This window comes from Mobula hypostoma, chromosome 6, assembly GCF_963921235.1.
Source record: "Mobula hypostoma chromosome 6, sMobHyp1.1, whole genome shotgun sequence".
Taxonomy (NCBI): Eukaryota; Metazoa; Chordata; class Chondrichthyes; order Myliobatiformes; family Myliobatidae; genus Mobula; species Mobula hypostoma.
Genome location: NC_086102.1, coordinates 72,688,153 through 72,710,397, shown reverse-complemented (window position 1 = coordinate 72,710,397; position 22,245 = coordinate 72,688,153). Strand labels below are relative to the sequence as shown.

Below are 22,245 nucleotides of genomic sequence, written 5' to 3'. Positions count from 1 at the left end.
GCGTCAAAGGTTACGGGGAGAAGGTAGGAGAATGGGGTTGAGAAGGTTAATAAATCGCCATGATGGAAAGGCAGACCAAACTTGATGAGCTGAGTGGCCTAAATCTGCTCCAGTGTATTACGTCTTATGTATGCATTATTTCAAAATTGTGTCATAGTTATTGAGTGACAGAGCACAAAAACAGTCTCTTCAGCCCAATCGGACTATGCCAACAAAAATTCCCATCTAAGCTAGTTACATATTCAATATTCAGGAGGGATAGACATGAAGGAAGGGGAGGTGGGGTGGCGTTGCTGGTTAAAGAAGAGATTAACGCAATAGAAAGGAAGGACATAAGCCGGGAAGATGTGGAATCGATATGGGTAGAGCTGCGTAACACTAAGGGGCAGAAGACGCTGGTGGGAGTTGTGTACAGGCTACCTAACAGTAGTAGTGAGGTCAGAGATGGTATTAAACAGGAAATTAGAAATGTGTGCAATAAAGGAACAGCAGTTATAATGGGTGACTTCAATCTACATGTAGACTGGGTGAACCAAATTGGTAAAGGTGCTGAGGAAGAGGATTTCTTGGAATGTATGCGGGATGGTTTTTTGAACCAACATGTCAAGGAACCAACTAGAGAGCAGGCTATTCTGGACTGGGTTTTGAGCAATGAGAAAGGGTTAATTAGCGATCTTGTCGTGAGAGGCCCCTTGGGTAAGAGTGACCATAATATGGTAGAATTCTTCATTAATATGCAGAGTGAGATAGTTAATTCAGAAACAAAGGTTCTGAACTTAAAGAGGGGTAACTTTGAAGGTATGAGACGTGAATTAGCTAAGATAGACTGGCAAATGACACTTAAAGGATTGATGGTGGATATGCAATGGCAAGCATTTAAAGGTTGCATGGATGAACTACAACAATTGTTCATCCCAGTTTGGCAAAAGAACAAATCAAGGAAGGTAGTGCACCCATGGCTGACAAGAGAAATTAGGGATAGTATCAATTCCAAAGAAGTAGCATACAAATTAGCCAGAGAAAGTGGCTCACCTGAGGACTGGGAGAAATTCAGAGTTCAGCAGAGGAGGACAAAGGGCTTAATTAGGAAGGGGAAAAAAGATTATGAGAGAAAACTGGCGGGGAACATAAAAACGGACTGTAAAAGCTTTTATAGATATGTAAAAAGGAAAAGACTGGTAAAGACAAATGTAGGTCCCCTGCAGACAGAAACAGGTGAATTGATTATGGGGAGCAAGGACATGGCAGACCAATTGAATAATTACTTTGGTTCTGTCTTCACTAAGGAGGACATAAATAATCTTCCAGAAATAGTAAGGGACAGAGGGTCCAGTGAGATGGAGGAACTGAGTGAAATACATGTTAGTAGGGAAGTGGTGTTAGGTAAATTGAAGGGATTGAAGGCAGATAAATCCCCAGGGCCAGATGGTCTGCATCCTAGAGTGCTTAAGGAAGTAGCCCAAGAAATAGTGGATGCATTAGTGATAATTTTTCAAAACTCGTTAGATTCTGGACTAGTTCCTGAGGATTGGAGGGTGGCTAATGTAATCCCACTTTTTAAAAAAGGAGGGAGAGATAAACCGGGGAATTATAGACCGGTTAGCCTAACGTCGGTGGTGGGGAAACTGCTGGAGTCAGTTATCAAGGATGTGATAACAGCACATTTGGAAAGCGGTGAAATGATCGGACAAAGTCAGCATGGATTTGTGAAAGGAAAATCATGTCTGACGAATCTCATAGAATTTTTTGAGGATGTAACTAGTAGAGTGGATAGGGGAGAACCAGTGGATGTGGTATATTTGGATTTTCAAAAGGCTTTTGACAAGGTCCCACACAGGAGATTAGTGTGCAAACTTAAAGCACACGGTATTGGGGGTAAGGTATTGGTGTGGGTGGAGAATTGGTTAGCAGACAGGAAGCAAAGAGTGGGAATAAACGGGACCTTTTCAGAATGGCAGGCGGTGACTAGTGGGGTACCGCAAGGCTCAGTGCTGGGACCCCAGTTGTTTACAATATATATTAATGACCTGGATGAGGGAATTAAATGCAGCATCTCCAAGTTTCCGGATGACACGAAGCTGGGTGGCAGTGTTAGCAGTGAGGAGGATGCTAAGAGGATGCAGGATGACTTGGATAGGTTGGGTGAGTGGACAAACTCATGGCAGATGCAATTTAATGTGGATAAATGTGAAGTTATCCACTTTGGTGGCAAAAATAGGAAAACAGATTATTATCTGAATGGTGGCCGATTAGGAAAAGGGGAGGTGCAACGAGACCTGGGTGTCATTATACACCAGTCATTGAAAGTGGGCATGCAGGTACAGCAGGCGGTGAAAAAGGCGAACGGTATGCTGGCATTTATAGCGAGAGGATTCGAGTACAGGAGCAGGGAGGTACTACTGCAGTTGTACAAGGCCTTGGTGAGACCACACCTGGAGTATTGTGTGCAGTTTTGGTCCCCTAATCTGAGGAAAGACATCTTTGCCATAGAGGGAGTACAAAGAAGGTTCATCAGATTGATTCCTGGGATGGCAGGACTTTCATATGAAGAAAGACTGGATGAACTGGGCTTGTACTCGTTGGAATTTAGAAGATTGAGGGGGGATCTGATTGAAACGTATAAGATCCTAAAGGGATTGGACAGGCTAGATGCAGGAAGATTGTTCCCGATGTTGGGGAAGTCCAGAACGAGGGGTCACAGTTTGAGAATAGAGGGGAAGCCTTTTAGTACCGAGATTAGGAAAAACTTCTTCACACAGAGAGTGGTGAATCTGTGGAATTCTCTGCCACAGCAAACTGTTGAGGCCAGTTCATTGGCTATGTTTAAGAGGGAGTTAGATATGGCCCTTGTGGCTACAGGGGTCAGGGGGTATGGAGGGAAGGCTGGGGCGGGGTTCTGAGTTGGATGATCAGCCATGATCATAATAAATGGCGGTGCAGGCTCGAAGGGCCGAATGGCCTACTCCTGCACCTATTTTCTATGTTTCTATGTTTCTATATTCCTCTAAACATTTCCTATCCAGGGACCTTTTAAATGTTGTTAATGTACCTGCTTCAGCTGCTTCTCTGGCTCCTTACTCCATGCACGGACCACCCTCCAGTGAAATGGTGTCCCTCAGGTTCTTATTAAATCACACCCCTTTCATCCAAAACCTACGTCCTTGAGTTCTTGATTCCCAACGTTGGAAAACAAACTGTGCACATTTATCCTATGACCCTCATGGTTTCATACACATCTATAACAGCACGCTTCATTCTCCTGTGCTCCAAAGAATTACATCCCAGCATGTTCAACCTCTCTGCATCACTCAGTCCCTTGACATCCAGCAACATCCTTGTAAATCTCCACTGTACTTTTTTTCAGCTTTCCTAAAAAAAAGTGTAAATTCATTTTATTCTCCGAAGTCACACATCCTGGTACTGTTCCTATTTGATAACCTCACAACAAGAGTTCAAAATTCAAAGTAAATTTCTTATCAAAGTATATATATGTTACCATTGAGATTACTGTGAGATTCATTCTCTTACAGGCATTTACAGGGAGAAGTAGAATTACAACAGAATTTTACCAAAACACTATGCACAAGCAAAGACTGTCAAACACCGACGTGCAAAAGAGACAAACTGTGCAAATAAAAATGGAGTCATCAGGTCATTGAGTCATAGACCACTGCACCACAGAAACTGGTGCTTCGGCCAATCTAGTTCATGCCAACCTGTTGTTCTACCCAGTCCCATCAACGCACACCTGAACTATAGACCTCCATACCCCTCCCATCTTGTACTGTGCTTATCCTAACTTCCCTTAAATGTTGCAATCAAACTCGCATCCAGCACTTCCACTGGTAGCTCATTCCACCCTCTGAATGAAAATGTTCCCTCTCAGCTTCCCCTTAAATATTTCACCTTTCACACTTAACCTATGTTCTCTAGTTCCAGTCTCACCCAACCTCATTGGAAAAAGCTTGCTTACATTTATCCTCTCTATCCCCTTCAGAATTCTGTATACCTCGATTGAGTCGCCCCTCATTCCCTTACACTCCAGGGAAAAAGTCCTAGCCTTTTCAACCTTTCCGTATAATTCCCGTCTTCAAGTCCTGGCAACATCCTTGCAAAATGTTTCTGTACTCTTTCTAATGATGCAGCTTCCACCGCCCCCCGAGGCAGAGATCCAGATATTCACTACACCCTTGAGAAGGAATTCCCTCACACCTCAGTCTTAAATGACCAACACCTGAATTTGTAATTGTCACCTTGTTCATAACTCTCCCACTGGTGGAAACACCTCAACATCTGCTCTGTCAAGCTGCCTTGGGGTATTATATGTTTGAGTAAGTCCATTCTTTATTCTGATAAACACCATGGAATACGGCTCCAACATGTCTAGCCTCTCTTGATAGGACAACTCTTATATCCCATGAATTATGGAAGCCTCTCTTTTGGCTAATTTGTCTCTTGGGCTAACTGGAGTGGCTGGACGGATATGATTGAGCATGAGTACCAGGGGCTGTACTCTGTGGTGAACTGGTCTCATCATGGGTCCTGAACGTGGACAGCAGTTGATTGTCAGAGGCCCAATCAAACCATCAGCGACATACAAAGTGCTCCAATACTGTACCAGCCTTATCTGGAGCTGGTCCATTGGACAGACACTCTCAAGTTTTCACCTCCAAGACTGCTCTTGTAAACCTGAACGTGAAAGGATGAGGGTGGCAGGGTCACATTACTGTTCCTGTTGAAGAGAGTTGATTTTCCATGCGCCACATTTTTGCTCCTGCAGAACAGTGATCTATCCGTGCAGGAGAATGTTCACTGATGTGTAGCAGTTCTGTCAAGGACCGCTGGCTGCTCCCCTAGAGCCATGAATAAATGAAAATTAGAAAAACTGAAGATACTGCAAATCTGAAATGAAAACAGAAAGTACAGGATAAACTCAGCAGGCCAGGCAGCATCTCTGGAAGCTGGAACTGTGAACACAACATGTCTGGAAACCTTCATCTGAATTGAGGAGGAACAAGTTTCAGTCTACAGGTTAAGTGTTTCTCTTTCTGCGGAAGAAGCCTGACCTGAACTTGTCCAGAATTCTCAGTTTTCTGTTTTTACTTCAATATTTTTAATTGTCTGCACAGTTTTGTGTACATAGTTCAACTGTCTGTAGATTCTCATTCTTGGAGGAAGCAACTTCAACCACCTCCTACCAGAATGCTACTTTGGCCCCTCTGGCCCTCTGACATACACAGAACCTTCTTTTTGGTGTGTACCTCAGTTCTCAGCACTTCAATGTGCCTTTCGGAAAATTGTGTAATTCTCTCCCTCTCTCACATAGCCTTGAACTCCCCCTCAGGTAGTCATAGTTTGTGGTGTCGTTGTTCATCAAAATGCTGGAAGTTAGCTGAACAGAATGCGTTCCCATTAGGATCTTCAAAAATCCTGTTGTAACAAATGGACCACAAATTGCTGTTTCATATTTGTTTTTGACTGATTTAGGTTTTTTCCCCCGGGGGTGGGGGTTGATAATTAGTCCTTACGCTAGACATAATATAGGCAAAATCTAGGGGGAGGGCTTGTTTCTAAAGCAGATGTAATCTATTTAAGATGGCTATAAGGAGGAATTTCTTCTCACAGATATTCCTTTGGAATTCTCTACCACACGGTTGTTCAGTATACTGTGTTCAGGATAGAGAAAGATAGTTTTTAATCTACAAGCAGAGTGAAACAATGTTGTTGAGGTCAGGATTTGACCTCAGCCATGATCTCACCAAAGAGCCAATTGCCTGTTCATGTTCTTGTGCATTTTAGCTTCAACTAGAACTAGATATACTTATTAATCTGATGATGTCTTCAGGCCAAAGACTGGATGGACACTCGAAACATGCCAGTAACTGGTTCAAACAAAATTACTATGCAGACTGCATTCTATCAAACGGACTGCAGCTAGCTATGCACTGAAATCTCTGTACTGCATTTTGGGAGCTATCCAGTTTTGACCCGGAGTTCCATTACAGCCAAGACTTCAAAGATACAAAATATTTCATCTTTACTATGCTTGCCAGGTAAGTTGCAGTTCTGTGGTATATTAGTATGATATTCATTACTGAGACCAAAGTCTAATTGATAAAGGGTTTGTTTTTCAGGCCTGTTTCATACCTACTTAAACATTTGAAAAGCTATTTGGCCAGTTCAAACACAATCCATTTCCCTGTAACTAATTCTCTCCACACAACTATCCATTAACACAACCCCAATGATTATTTTACCACCCATGTAGTCTGTGGGGCAAGTTATAATGGTCAATTTCATTGAGATGTAGAAGGTTCCTGGAGCCCACCGAGCCCATGCAAGTCAGGAAAAATGCACAAACTACACCCGGTACGGGAGGTCAGCATTGAATCCTGTACACCCGGTACAGGACCTCCTATACACCCGGTACAGGAGGTCAGCATTGAATCCTGTACACCTGGTACAGGACCTCCTATACACCCGGTACGGGAGGTCAGCATTGAATCCTGTACACCCGGTACAGGAGGTCAGCATTGAATCCTGTACACCCAGTACAGGACCTCCCGTACACCCGGTACAGGAAGTCAGCATTGAATCCTGTACACCCGGTACAGGACCTCCTGTACACCCGGTACGGGAGGTCAGCATTGAATCCTATACACCTGGTACAGGAGGTCAGCATTGAATCCTGTACACCCGGTACAGGACCTCCTGTACACCCGGTACGGGAGGTCAGCATTGAATCCTATACACCCGGTACAGGAGGTCAGCATTGAATCCTGTACACCCGGTACGGGAGGTCAGCATTGAATCCTGTACACCCGGTACAGGACCTCCTGTACACCCGGTACGGGAGGTCAGCATTGAATCCTGTACACCCAGTAGAGGACCTCCTGTACACCTGGTACAGGAGGTCAGCATTGAATCCTATACACCCGGTACGGGAGGTCAGCATTGAATCCTGTACACCCGGTACAGGACCTCCTGTACACCCGGTACGGGAGGTCAGCATTGAATCCTATACACCCGGTACGGGAGGTCAGCATTGAATCCTGTACACCCGGTACAGGACCTCCTATACACCCGGTACGGGAGGTCAGCATTGAATCCTGTACACCCGGTACGGGAGGTCAGCATTGAATCCTGTACACCCGGTACGGGAGGTCAGCATTGAATCCTGTACACCCGGTACAGGACCTCCTGTACACCCGGTACGGGAGGTCAGCATTGAATCCTGTACACCCGGTACGGGAGGTCAGCATTGAATCCTGTACACCCGGTACAGGACCTCCTATACACCCGGTACGGGAGGTCAGCATTGAATCCTGTACACCCGGTACGGGAGGTCAGCATTGAATCCTGTACACACGGTACAGGAGGTCAGCATTGAATCCTGTACACCCAGTACGGGAGGTCAGCATTGAATCCTGTACACCCGGTACAGGACCTCCTGTACACCCGGTACTGGAGGTCAGCATTGAATCCTGTACACCCAGTACATGACCTCCTGTACACCCGGTACAGGAGGTCAACATTGAATCCTGTACACCCGGTACAGGACCTCCTGTACACCCGGTACAGGAGGTCAGCATTGAATCCTGTACACACGGTACAGGAGGTCAGCATTGAATCCTGTACACCCGGTACAGGAGGTCAGCATTGAATCCTGTACACACGGTACAGGAGGTCAGCATTGAATCCTGTACACCCGGTACGGGAGGTCAGCATTGAATCCTGTACACCCGGTACGGGAGGTCAGCATTGAATCCTGTACACCCGGTACAGGACCTCCTGTACACCCGGTACGGGAGGTCAGCATTGAATCCTGTACACCCGGTACAGGACCTCCTGTACACCCGGTACGGGAGGTCAGCATTGAATCCTATATACCCGGTACGGGAGGTCAGCATTGAATCCTGTACACCCGGTACAGGACCTCCTATACACCCGGTACGGGAGGTCAGCATTGAATCTTCTACACCCAGTACAGGACCTCCTATACACCCGGTACGGGAGGTCAGCATTGAATCCTATACACCCGGTACAGGACCTCCTGTACACCCGGTACAGGAGGTCAGCATTGAATCCTATACACCCGGTACAGGAGGTCAGCATTGAATCCTGTACACCCGGTACGGGAGGTCAGCATTGAATCCTCTACACCCAGTACAGGACCTCCTATACACCCGGTACGGGAGGTCAGCATTGAATCCTGTACACCCGATACGGGAGGTCAGCATTGAATCCTGTACACCCGGTATGGGAGGTCAGCATTGAATCCTGTACACCCGGTACAGGACCTCCTGTACACCCAGTACGGGAGGTCAGCATTGAATCCTCTACACCCAGTACAGGACCTCCTATACACCCGGTACGGGAGGTCAGCATTGAATCCTGTACACCCGGTACGGGAGGTCAGCATTGAATCCTCTACACCCGGTACGGGAGGTCAGCATTGAATCAGGGGCACTAGAATAAACTCATAAATGCTGGGAACGCTCAGCAGGTCAGGCAGCACCTGTGGGGAAAAAAACAGTGATCTTTTCAGGTATGAGACACCTAGTCAGAACGGGAAGACAGAAAAACAAATTGGTTTCCAGTAGCAGAGGTTGGGGGGCGGGGGGGGGGAACAAAGATGATATATCTGATAGGGTGATCCTAACCCAAACAGGTAAACCTGACAGACAGAAAAACATTCTATGTCTGTGTCATGTAAGGTTCATAGTAGGGCTGTGGGACATGCATAGCAGGCCAGACTATACTAAGGGAGGGGGAGAAAACCAACAAAATCACACTGGCACCAGTGGTCAATTCTAAAACAGACAGAAAGAAAAAGTGAGTCACTAATGTTGGAGAATTTGACAGTGGATCTGGAAAGCTGCAGTGTGCCCGGACAGAATATGAGGCATTTGTCCTCAAGTTTGCCTTTTGCCTTGTTTTAACTGTGCGATATGTCTCAGAATGAGAATGGGATGGTGAACTAAAGCAACAGGCAATGAGGAGCTTGTCCTGCCAAAGGGTTTTAGATTATGAGGACACTCAGTACTCATTCATTGTCATTTAGAAATGCATGCATTAAAAAATGATACAATGTTCCTCCAGAATGATATCAAAGAAACACAGGACAAACCAATCTGGGTTTCAGCCTGAAATGTTGACTGTACTCATTCCCTAGATGCTGCCTGGCCTGCTGACTTCCTCCAGCATTTTGTGTGCTTTGCTCAGATTTTCTGTTGTTTGTAATAGGGAACTCAGGGTCATTTCTACAAAATGAATACATAAGAAATCATCCAGTCTGTGTTTGCTTTCTCCAGTGTAGTGAAGACCACATTGTAAACAATGTACACTAGAGTGGAAGACATTCAGGTGAATTATTGCCTCATATGGAAAGACTGCTTAGGTCCCTGGATGGTGGGAAGGGAAGAGGTGAAAGGACAGTGTTATGACGCATCTGGTTTCATGGGAATGCGCCATTGGTTGGGAGCTGTAACGTACCTGCATTACCTGCAGTGCACTGCCCTAAATAACCTCAAGAGCTGAGAAAGGTATCTGCAAATGAGTTTTATTTGTTTTAGGAATCACTGTGACATGAGCAATCTTTCAGCATGTGTTGCCAGCTTTCATAGTAATTTTACCTGCTGTTAGCATAGAAATTGACAAATTTATTGGTAAATTTCACAACTAATCATGCTGTGACTCATGATTTTTAGGATGCCTGTCTATATATCTCGACAGTATGATACAGGATGCTGCAACATTTCAGAAACCATGATAGTTGCTCCAATGAGGGTGAAAAGGTAGCATTCAACTTTCTACCTTCACTCTGTTCAGAATTTCGGTTTGTAGCTTCACTGAATAAATGGTAATAGTGAACTTAAACAGAGCTAAGTATCATTCACCGTCAGACATAGTGTTGCAGCAGAGGCAGAAGTTTCACTCTGTATGTTAGTACCTTATTCTCCACCCCAGTCAGTTGTCAGGTTTTAATATATTCATGGACTCTGTATGTAAATCTCATCTCAATTCTCAGGACGTTCCTTGGGACTGAGAACAGCTTGCTTTTACCTTTGTTTTATGGGTCTCAGGTAGAGGATAAGGCCAATGTAGTCACATTTTTCTGTCTGGTCCAGATCCCACTGCAAACCATGGTAGCCTTCCTCGCTGTCCACTGCCCCGCCAATCTTGCTGTCATCCACAAATTTGCGGATCCAGTTAACGGCATTATCATCCAGATCATTGACGTTGTTGATAAACAACAATGGACTCAGCACCGAACCTCTGTGGTATTCCACTAGTCACAAGCCTCCAGTCAGAGAAGTAACCATCTACTACCACTCTCTGGCTTCTCCCACAAAGCCAATGTCTAATCAAATTTATTACCTCATCTTGAATGCCAAGCAACTGAACCTTCTTGACTAACTTCCCACATGGGAGTTCGTCAAATGCCTTGCTAACAGCCATGTAAATGACATCCACTGCCTTGTCTTCATCAACTTTCCTGAAAACTTTCTCAAAAAACTCTATAAGATTGGTTAGACACAACCTAGCATGCACAAAGCCATGCTGACTATCCCCAATAAGTCTATGTTTATCCAAATACTCACATACCCAGTCTCTTAGAATATCTTTCAATAACTTTCTTAATACACATGTCAGGCTTACCAACCTATAATTTCCTGATTTATTGTTAGAGCCTTTCTTAAACAGTGGAACAACATTAGCTATCCTCCAGTCCTCTGGTACCTCACCTGTCACTAAGGATGATTTAAATATTTTTGCTAGGGCTCCACCAGTTTCTGCACTTGCCTCCCACAAGGTCTGAAGGAACACCTTGTCAGGCCCCGTGGATTAATCCACCCCAATTTGCCTCAAGACAGCAAACACCACCTCTTCTGTAATCCGTATAGGGTTTGTGACCTTACTGCTTCTTTGCCTCACTTCTATAGGCTCTGTGTCCATCTTGTGAGTAAATACAGATGCAAAAAGTCCATTTAAGATCTCCCCCACCTCTTTTGGCTCCAGACATAGATTACCATTCTGATCTTCCCAAGAACCAACTTTGTCCTTTGCAATCCTTTAGCTCATAACATCTGTATAGAATTCTGTAGGATTCTCCTTTATCTTGTCTGCTAGGGCAATTTCATGCCTTCCTTTAACCCTCCTGATTTCTTTCTTAAGTGTTCTCTTGTATTTCTTATACTCCATATGCACCTCATTTATTCCTACCTGCCCATACCTGCTATGCACCTCCATTTTCTTTCGTAACCAGGCCCTCAATATCTCTTGAAAGCCAAGGTTCCCTAAAGCTGTTATCTTTACCTTTTATTCTGACAGGCACATACAAGCTTTGTACTCTCAGAATTTCATTTTTAAAGGTCTCCCACTTATGAAGTACACCTTTGCGACAAAATAGATTGCCCTGATACACACTTGCCAGTTCCCTTCTGATACCATCAAAATTGGCCTTTCTCCAATTCAGAATCTCAACCCACGGGTGATTGGTGGAGGATTACGTCCCTTCCCATCCTGGCATTGAAGCCATTCATGAGGGTTAGGTTGTCTCCATTTAGGATGCTGGTATCAAGATTGTAATGGAAGTCCTCATTTGTCTTTACTGAAGGTTCCATAAATGGGCTATATATGCATGGGTGAGCACAACAGGCTGTTTCAGTGTTAGAGTCAGCCAATAGATCTTAAGAATTTCATTGATTGAGCAGGGGGAGTTACTTAGATAGTGGACTAACATGCTCTTTATGCCCCTTCCATTAAGGTGGAATTCCCCTTCCAGTTTGCCTCCCCAGAAGAAAGTGTACACACCTTGTTTTTTAAACTGTACATATCATGCTATCAAGTCTCACTCAATGTGATCATATGATGTCAAAGTGTCTGAGTTCCAATGCTATCATAGGTAGGAGAGCAGTATGAAGATCTGTTGTTGCTGATTGTCCATAAATTTCTTGATATTTAAGTCCTGAACTCTATATTGTGGAGTGAAAGTTGTTGTGTGTAGTTCATTTAATGTGGGGTAGTTGTTGCATACCAACTACAGGTGGCATGGTAGCATAATGGTTAGCACAACGCTTTACATTACTGGCGACCTGGGTTCAGTTCCCGCCACTGCCTGTAACAAGTTTATACGTTCTCCCCTGACCGCGTGGGTTTCCCCCAGATGCTCCGGTTTCCTCCCACAGTCCATAGACACACTGGTTGTGTGGTTGGTTGGTCATTGTAAATTGTCCCGTGATTAGGCTAGCATTAAATCAGGGGATTGCTGGGCAGCATGGCTCAAAGGGCCAGAAGGGCCTTCTCTGTGCTGTATCTCGATAACTAAATAAATACATCACTGTATGGGCTTCACAGAGTAAATCCTTGTTTCAGTAGCGAGGCAGGGGAGGGGTGGGTGGGAAGCTGCAAGAAGTTGTTCCATTCTTCATCAACCTAAACATACTATTCTTTTCTTTAAAAATACAGGGCATGGTATATTTAATTTGCGCAAACTATTTAGACAGGTTGTTTATTTATTGATGATTTATTGATTTATTGATCCTATACTTTTATCGAGGAATGGAGAAGAAGCAAAATTGCTCTGGGGTTTTGAGAAACATCCAATACAAAATAGGATCCATGTCCAAAACCTCTTCAATGCCCCAGGGCTATCCAGAGATAATACCTAATGTACTTAAATAACACCCAAATGCTAATATTCACAAAAGAATAAAACACTAGAAAATTAACATCAAGTGTTTTGAATTTCAATATTTATTTGGTAGCTGCAATAGCACATTAAATACAAGAACAGAGATTCTTTATAATTATTTCATAAAATTAGTAAGTTAATCTTTAATTTCTGAAGAACATCTTCTGGGATATATGAGTCAGAACCCTCCAGAGCTATAAACAGCATGTGTGCACTGGAAAACACTATGATATAAAGTTATTTTTGGTGTGTTCCATTTTGAAAAAAAAAGTGTTGTATTTAATTCCACTAATCCTGCAGAGTGGGATATTTCCAGGCCAGAAACAGACTGGCTGATTTCTGTTATTTTTAATATAGCACAAAATAACATTCGCAAAGAAAGAACAAACTGCTGATCTGTAGAAGTACATACTCTACATTGACCTGGATTAAAACCTAATGTTCGGCATCACAATTCTGTTAAATTCAGATTAATTCTGTGTAATATTATGTTTCTCTCTAATTACTCACAAAACTATTAAGTAACTTATTGAGGAAAGTACTTTGAATTGATTAAACATCTAGTTAAAAAGCACCACAGAAAGGTAATTTTCTCTCTTGCTCCTGTTTTAGTAGAGCACTGATATGTGTTACACTATGAAAATGTAGCGATGTCCTCTTAATGTCAGGTATTATTAAAATAAGAATTAAAATTCTGAAATAGGTTTGGTATAGACCAAAATTCATCCGATTGCAGCAGAAGCTGCAAAGTGTTACAGTCTTTAATTTGAGGCAAAAAAATCCTTTAAGATCACATAATAAAGCAAGACAAACATTTCACTAGGTTTTTTTTAAGCCCTGGGGATGTCCTAATGTACTTCTTGACTGATGGAGCACTTCAGCTCTGTATTCACAGTTATAATGTGTAGAAAATTATGACATCAATCAATATTCAGTCAGGTTGCACAAATTAGATCCTGATACACTATTTTTTCTAATATTAAATGAGGGCTAAACGTTAGTTAGGAAAACTAGAGCGTGTCTTGCTTCAGAGTGTAATATGGGATCTTTCACATCAACTGTCTGATGACAAGCATGGTCTTGATTTAAGAGTTAATCCAATAAACAATGCCTCTAATTGCCTATAATACTGTACAATCATCAGAACATGTATGAAATCCATCAATCTACCACAGAAACAAAGAAACACCCACTCCATATTCTGTAATATTTTACACTGATATGTAATCTGCTCTCATATTTCTGCAAAGACGTTATTCTCATGGTCATTGAGGGATTTTAGGCAGTCTCAATTGACTTGAGATCCATTTGTTTCTATGAGTTTCTTGTTAATTTTCTCAAATGTTGACCTGAGATTAAAGAAAAGCTTGTCACGTGGCAATCCATGATTGTATCCAGGTATGAAATTCCTCTGTAGTACTATAAAGCATTATATGTCAACAAACCTTTTGCTTTTGACAAAAAGATATGAGCCAGTGCTCTTTCTCCATTATGTGCAATTGTAAAGTCAAAAATAATAAGAAAATTCCTGATACTATTTGAATCTGAAAGGCAGCTCCGTGCAAGCTGTGTTAAATGACAATATCGTTATATTAGCCGAGGCAAGTAAATCTGTTCTTAAGGAATTAACACTTCCCCTGGAATGATTGTCTTCTATGCCATTGTATTGCTTCATTTACTCTATTTTCTGACCTTCAAAAGATGTAATGTAAAATTTTGCTGAAGTGTATATGTTGTTGCAAGTTATAGGCTTTTGTTATCAAGCTGGTAATAAAAACTGAAACAAAATTCATTCAAATGAATTTTGTGCTGGTTAATAAGCTTTTACAAATAATTGAAATCAATTTTCAAATGACCTCTAACCCTACCATTAGCTGTGAACTAGCATCTCTCTATTACTTATCTCTCCTCTCCCTTGTGCACTTTCTGAATTCATCTTGCCTACAAATCCTGATTCCTGATCCTTATCCCAGTCCCACCAAATTGACACCTACCATGCTTTCCTTCCTGGTTCCCATTTCTACAAATATTGTTTATGTTTTTCTTTCCTCAGTTAATGTCCTCCCCCCGCCCCCCCATTCAAAACTCAGCTCGGCTTAAAAACCATCCCTGGCTTTACAAGATACTGACCTCTCTCCAATGTCCCTTTCCACTTTTGGTGGTGCAATAGATTGACATATTCATGCCAATATTTCCCAGAATTTTTGTCTGAATTGCTCTTACCAGCAATTATACTGAAATGGTCCTTGTCAAAGTCACTAAAGGTAATTAATGTAAGGAGAGGGCAGAGAGATTTAATTGGAGTCTGAGGGACAACTTTTCCCAACTAGAGTGTGGTCAGAATATGTACTGAGCTGCCAGAGGAAGTGGGTGAGGCAGGTACATTAACAACCTTTGAACAATACTTGGACAGGCACAAGTAGAGGATATGGAACAAACATGGGCAAATTGAACTAGCTTAGGTGGGAATCCTAGTCAGCCTGGACCAGTTTGACCAAAGGCACTATTTCCATGTTGTTTGCCTCTGTGGCTCATATGACTTAAAAAGTAGTCAGTTCTCCTCCTTCAGCACTATCACAGCTCAGGGAGTTCCAGAAGTCAGAGGTCAATCCTGGCACCATTCTGTAAGGAAACTCTGTAAGTCCTCCCCGTGGAATGTGTGGGCATTCTCCAGGTGTTCCTGTTTCTTCTTACAGTCCAAAGATGTTGGTTAACTGGTCATTGTAAATTGTCCCGTGTTCAGGTTTGGGATAATCAGGGTTGTGGGGTCGCTGGGGTGATGTGACTCAAAGGGTCAGAAGGGCCCTACTCTGCACTGTGTCACTAAATAAAAGCAAATAAAAACACTGACCATTTGAGCGTGACTGCGTTTGGCTAGTTCAATTCTTATCTAACCTGCGATAACCAAAGAATCTCTTACTGTGCATCTCATTCCATACTTCAACAATATTCTGCTTCATTTCCCTACCTATTTTATTCCCTTCAGCATTATCATCCTGCTACTGCATAAATGTTGACAATACCCTGCTCAACCTTATCAGCAGATCACATGACCAATCCACCACCCATAAATTATTAGGCAGCTCATTCAGAGCCCAGTAATCGATGAGAAGGCATTACTTCCAAATAAATATTCCAATCAGCTATCTTTCAATTACTATAGCCTCTGTACGCTTTTGCCATCTACTCCATCCACTTCAATGGATGGAGTCTAAATTATGCAAAGCTCTTGTTTCAACCACAGATTATGTTTCGGATCATATATGCCAACTATTCCTCCACAGAGTAAATTTTCCACCTATGTGACTGCCCTTGCCTTGGCTCATCTGCTTTTAAAACCCTTATCAGACCCAAATCACTTTACTGGCTCCCTTCTTTCTGACGTCTTTAAACTTAAGATTATGCAAAACTCGGTTGTCATGCCTTCCAGAAACAAAGCAATTATGAAAAATATCATTTTTGCAAGAATATTTGTTGTACTTTCAATGTTAATTTATTAGATCAATTTCTATTTATTCGTGCATAGAAGGAAAGTTCTAGTGCATATTGTGAAAGATTATTTGCTCACAAGACCAATGGAAATTAACATGCATATAGTTTCAATATCTATAGTAAATCAAGGCACATAGAAAGATTTTCTTCAGCAACACACAATCCAAAGTTGATTTTACACGAAATAAATTACATTGCTGATCACCTCCAGGTGAAATTCCACCATTCAAAATATTGAACCAGGACTTCAGCTCACAATCACACCAGCATTCCTGAAATCTACTCAGCTTTTAGCTCGCACCTAGTCTTTGAGCAGCTCAGGTTTCAGAACTCCCTGGCACAGAATGGAGCTCAAACTTTCGCACAACGGCCATATGCAACACTATCATGAAAATCAGCATGTATCTCATAATCCTCTGGCTCTTACTCATGATTTGAAAGGACACTATACCATATTCATACTTCATGTTTCTGTGCAACAGAGACAGAGGCTTATTCAGCCCATCAGCTCTGTGGTTAGACTGAGTGATCCATCAATCTCATTCACCCACTTATTTCCCTATAACCTATTTGCTCAAATATGCCCAGTAACACCCACTGATTCACCCAAGAGCCAATAAGTTTACAGGATCCAGCTAACCAACGCATGATTGGGATGTGGCAGGAAATCAGAGCCCTCAAGAGAACGTGGGTAGTCACATGGACAATATGCAAACTCCACACAGACAACCCTGGTGGTCAGAACCAAGCTTGGGTCACTGGAGCTTCACGTGAGAGTGGTACTTCGAGTGCTGCTTTCAGACAGACCCTCTGTGGAGGTCAAGGTGATGGCGACTCTCAGCTTCTTGGCTTTCAGATCTCAATTTGCTGCTCACTAGAGCATCAGGAGTGTCACAGATTTTTGCTTTGTCACATCTCAGTGTCTGTTAACAATTCCTTCAGGAGAAAAGATTTCCACTCTGTCAAGATTCCGGTTGAAAAACCTGCCTCATGGTGGACCTCAGGTTCCCTGACAGCTCCAATGGCTTGAACCTGCACCAGTCTGTACTGCCTTTCCCTTTCAATATCTGGCTGTGCCCTGAATGGTGGATCCTGGGGGACAGGAACAACTTTCTAATCCTGGAGTTTAGTCATTGATTCGAACTCCAACTGCATAATAAGATACAACTAGAAGCACATAAGACCATGGTGGAGGATGTCCTGGTCTTATTATATTGAAATTCTTGCCTTCCTCAGACCAGGACACCCGATAGTATGCACTCAGTAGATCTGAGGACTTCATCATAAAATGCTACATGCTGGACAACTTTGCAAATCCCAGATAGTAAGCAGCCAGTGCCAAAGAAGGAGCAGTGCGGAGAGCTGCAGCCCAAAGGCCATGAATCAGATCAGACCCAAAAGCAAGAGCAGCAGAAAGGCATGTAACATACTAAGAGAATGTTCCTGCCAGCAACGTCATCTCCAAACTGAGTGGAGGAAAGAAATATTGTTCTGCCTTTCAGTAAGAGACTCTCTTGTAGGAAGGGTGCACTTCCAGGCAACCTACACAACTAAATGAATCTCTCCACATCTTACTTGCTTCCAGCAGGGGTGTCTGAATGAGGCATAAACCTTACCTTATGTCCCCCTTTGCAGATCCCCTCTGGAATGGTTATGACATAACAGTGAATGTGTCTCTTTTGGTTGCTGCCATTCATTATCATTCCCTTCATCATCCTGTCCTTCAGCTCCTTCTGAAGCTCCTGCTGCTCCGGCTCAGGGGAATGGAAGACTCTCCGGAACCCCTGCAGAGACAACACGTATGATAGTTGGGGCTACAAGTTTTGTGGTATCGCAAATGGTAATGAAGATGTACAGATCTGATCATTTCACAGGGCTTGCAGTAATCGCAGAGAGGTATTCTCAGATCCCTCTGTTCTACTGCACTCCTCTGTTCACTGTGTAAGACCTACCCTGGTTGGTCCTCTCAAAGTTCAACATCTCGCACTTGTCTGCATTAAATTCCATCTGCCATTTTTCAGCCCATTTTTCCAGCTGGTTAAGATCCCACTGCAAGCTTTGATGGTTTTCCTCACAGTCCACAACACTCCCAATCTTGGTGTCATTCGCAAATTTGCTGATCCAGCTAACCACATTATCATCCAGATCATTGATATAGGTGACAAACAACAACGATCCCCTGTGGCACTCCACTAGTCACAAGCCTCCAGTCAGAGAGACAGCCATCTACTACCATCCTCTGGCTTCTCCTGCTAAACCAATGTCTAATACAATTTACTACCCATCAAGAATGTCAAGCAATTGAACCTTCTTAGGCAAGGCCATGTCAAAGGTCTTGCAGAAGTCCATGCAGACAACATCCACTGCCTTGCCTTCATCCTTGTAACTTCCTCAAAAAACTCTATAAGATTGATTAGACATGCCATTCCATGCATAAAGCCATGTTGACCGTGCCTAATCAGTTCCTGTCTATCCAAATATTTATATACCTGGTCTCGTAGAATACCTTCCAATAACTTGATCACAACTAAGGTCAGGCTCACATTCCTATAATTTCTGGCTTATTCTTAGAGACTTTTTAAAGCAATGGAACTGCGTTATCTGTCCTCCAATCCTCCAGCACCACATCTGTGACTAAGGATGTTTTAAATATCTCTACTAGGGCCCCTGCAATTTCTGCAATAGTCTATCATAGGGTCCAAGGGAACACGTTGTCAGGTCATGGGGATTTATCAGCATTAATTTGTCTCAAGACAGAAAACACCTCCTCCTCTGTAATCTGTATAGGGTCCATGACCTCTCTGCTGCTTTCTAAAGACTCTATGTCCATCTCCTGAATAAATACAGATGGAAAAAAAAACCCATTTAAGGTCTTCACCATCTCATTCAGCTCCATGCATAGATTATCACTCTGATCTTCCAGAGCACAAATTTTGTCTCTTGTTGGCATTTTCCTCTTCATATATCTGTAGAAGACTTTACGATTCTCATCCACCTTGTATGCTAGAACAACCTCATGCCTTCTTTTAGCCTTCCCGATTTCCTTCTTAAGTGTTCGCTTGCATTTCTTACAATCCTCAGGTACCTCATTTGTTCCTACCTCCCTATGCCTGCTAGGCACCTCCTTCTTTTTCTTAACTAGGGCCTCAATATCTCTTGAAAGCCAAGGTTCCGTAAATTTGTTATATTTGCCTTTATTCTGGCAGGAACATACAAATTCAAAATTTCACTTTTAAAGGCATCTCATTTACCAGGTACACTTTTGCCAGAAAGCAAACTATCCCAGTCCACTCTTGCCAGATCCTTTCTGATGCCATCAAAATTGACCTTCCTCCAATTTAGAATCTCAACCCAAGGACTAGACCTAACCTTTTGTATAATTATCTTGAAACTAATGACATTATGATCACTAGATCCAAAATGTTCCCCTACACAAACTTCTGTCACCCGCACTGTCTTATTCCCTAATAGAACATATAGTATCGCACTCTCTCTAGTTGGGACATTTATGTACTGATTAAGGAAACTTTCATGAACATATTTGATAAGCTTTTTCCTGTCCAGCCCTTTTACAGTATGGGAGTCACAGGCAATATGTGGAAAGTTAAAATGATCTACTATCACAACCTTACGTTTCTTGCAACAGTCTGTGATCTCCCTATAAATCTGCTCCTCTAAATCCCGCGTACATTGGGTGGTCTATAATATAGTTCCATTTCTTATTCCTCAGTTCTACCCATAAAGCCTCACTAGATGAGTTCTCCAGTCTGTCCAGACTGAGCACTGTTGGGGCATTTTCCCTGATTGGAAACCCCTCCGCTTTAATCCCTCCAGCTGTATCAAGTCTAAAACAATGGAACCCTGGAACATTGAGCTGCCAGTCCTGCCCCTCCAGCAACCAAGTCTCACTAACAGCTACAATGTCATAATTCCACACGCTGATTCATGTTCTAAGCTCCTCCACTTTTTCCACAATACTCCTTGCATTGAAATATATGTAGCTCAAAATATTAGTCCCACCGTGCTCAACATTTTGATTCCTGACTTAGTGTGTAGGCTTAACAACATCTTTCTCCACAACTACACCACTGTCTGTTCTGGCACTCTGGTTCCCATCCCCCTGAAACTCTGGTTTGAACTCCCCTTCCATGCAACACTAGCAACTGTCCCACGAGGGTATTAGTCCCCTTCCAGTTCAGGTACAAGCCATTCCTTTTGTCCAGGCCCCACTTTCCCTAGAAGAGAACCAATGATCCAAAAATTTGAAGCCATCCTTTCTGCACCATCTCCTTAACCACATGTTAAACTGTATGATCTTCCTAGTTCTGGCCTCAGTTGCATGTCATAGGTGTAGCAGCCCTGAGAGCACAACCCTGGAGGTCCTGTCCTTTAAATGATCACCTAAATCCCTGAAATCACTTTACAGAATCTTGTCACCGCTCTTACCCCATGTCTTTGTTACCGAATGGACCACAATATCTGACTGCTCATCTTCCCACTGTGGTCTCGACCTGAGATGTTCCCGACCCTGGCATCTGGGAGTCATCCAGGATTCTCATTCTCATCCACAGAACTTCCTTTTGGTTCCCTTAAACAACAAATCCCCTGTCACTGCAGCTCACCTCTCCTAACCCTCTTGCCACAGAGCCAGTCTATGTGCCAGAGACCTGTGGCTGTCTCTGCTAGGTCAGTCCCCCCAACAGTATCCAAAGTGTTATTGAGGGGCACAGCCAAGGGGTACTCTGCGTTGTCTGCCTATCCCCTTTCTCCTTCCTGACAGTCACCCAGTTACCTGTGTTCTGCAACTTGTGCGTAACTACCTCCCTGTACATCCCATCTATCATCCCCTCAGCCCCCCAAATGATCTGGAGTTCATCCAGTTCCAACTCCAGTTCCTTAACATGGTCTAAAAGAAGCTGCAGCTGCACAGGAGGTCTCCCTGCCTTCCCACATCTCACAAGAGGAACATTCCGCTACCCTCCATGGCAATAAAAAAGAAAGGAAGAATAAATAATGAAAAAAAATCTACCTACTTCCTATGTCTCTACTTACTGAAGCCTCAATGAATCAAAACCTCATCTCTCCAGTCTAACACTGGCCACTCCGCTTAAACCTAACTTATTTTAATTGGAATTTGCCAAGTGTCTAATTATGGATGATCCAATGTCTCCTTGGAAACTGTGGCGTGCAAAAAACGTGCCGACTGCCCCGCTTGCTTCTTTTAAACTCCCTGTTTCTACATACTGTACTTCTCCAGATGTTGGTATACACTGTCTCTAAAAATCCTGCCCATTAGTCTTTATCATGCAAGAAATCTGTTCAAGTCTGTTCATAATAGCATGATGGACGTGGAGATGGGGAGAAGGATCATCACATCAACCCAGGTTCTGTGGTGCCCTTGTGAAGGCTGCTCACATGGTGATGTCTCTATGTTTCAAAGATCATGAAGTTATGTCTGATATTCTACCCATGATAGACAACTTGAGAAATCTCCAGCCAGGCTCTTGTTAGGCTACCTCTGCCCAGTCTCAGGCCCTCTGAAGCACAATATCTTCTACCCAGCAGGGGCTTCATGAACTACTTCTATGTCCAATGGATTTCTCTCCTTTTTTCTCCCTCTCTCCTGCAGCCTCTCTCTCCTTCGTGCCTACCACTTTCAGGTCGACATAGGGACAGTGCATTTAAGGGCTGATACCCTTCTCTGACAGCCATGCAGGAAAGTGGTTGCAGCTGCACTGAAATTTACAGTGGGAACTGCAGAGGTGATGCACACAATGTGCTGGAGGAGCTCAGCAGGTCAGGCAGCATCTATGGATGGGAATAAACCATCGACATTTCCGGCCGAGACTCTTCATCAGAACTGTAGGGATGACACTTCATCACCTCATTATTCCTTTCTGTGCATAAAAACCTAATATTGCTGAATACTTTTTTCCCCACCAATTTCAAGATTTTTTGATGGAAACCCTTGTAGAGCAGGTGCTAAAAGTAACAATAGTTTATCACATCAAAGATAGGTGCAACACAATTTCAAGGGATGTCTGAATTTATAATTG

The 22,245-nt window shown here is 43.1% G+C and overlaps 1 long non-coding RNA gene across 1 annotated transcript in view; it reads right to left on the bottom strand.

Moving 5' to 3' along the window:
• The window catches only part of LOC134348109 (uncharacterized), a 46,866-nt gene that overhangs the window by 4,859 nt on the left and 19,762 nt on the right, over window positions 1-22,245 (bottom strand). The window contains exon 2 of the long non-coding RNA XR_010018354.1: window positions 17,806-17,973. This is a non-coding gene — a long non-coding RNA (uncharacterized LOC134348109). The remainder of the gene's footprint in view (window positions 1-17,805; window positions 17,974-22,245) is intronic.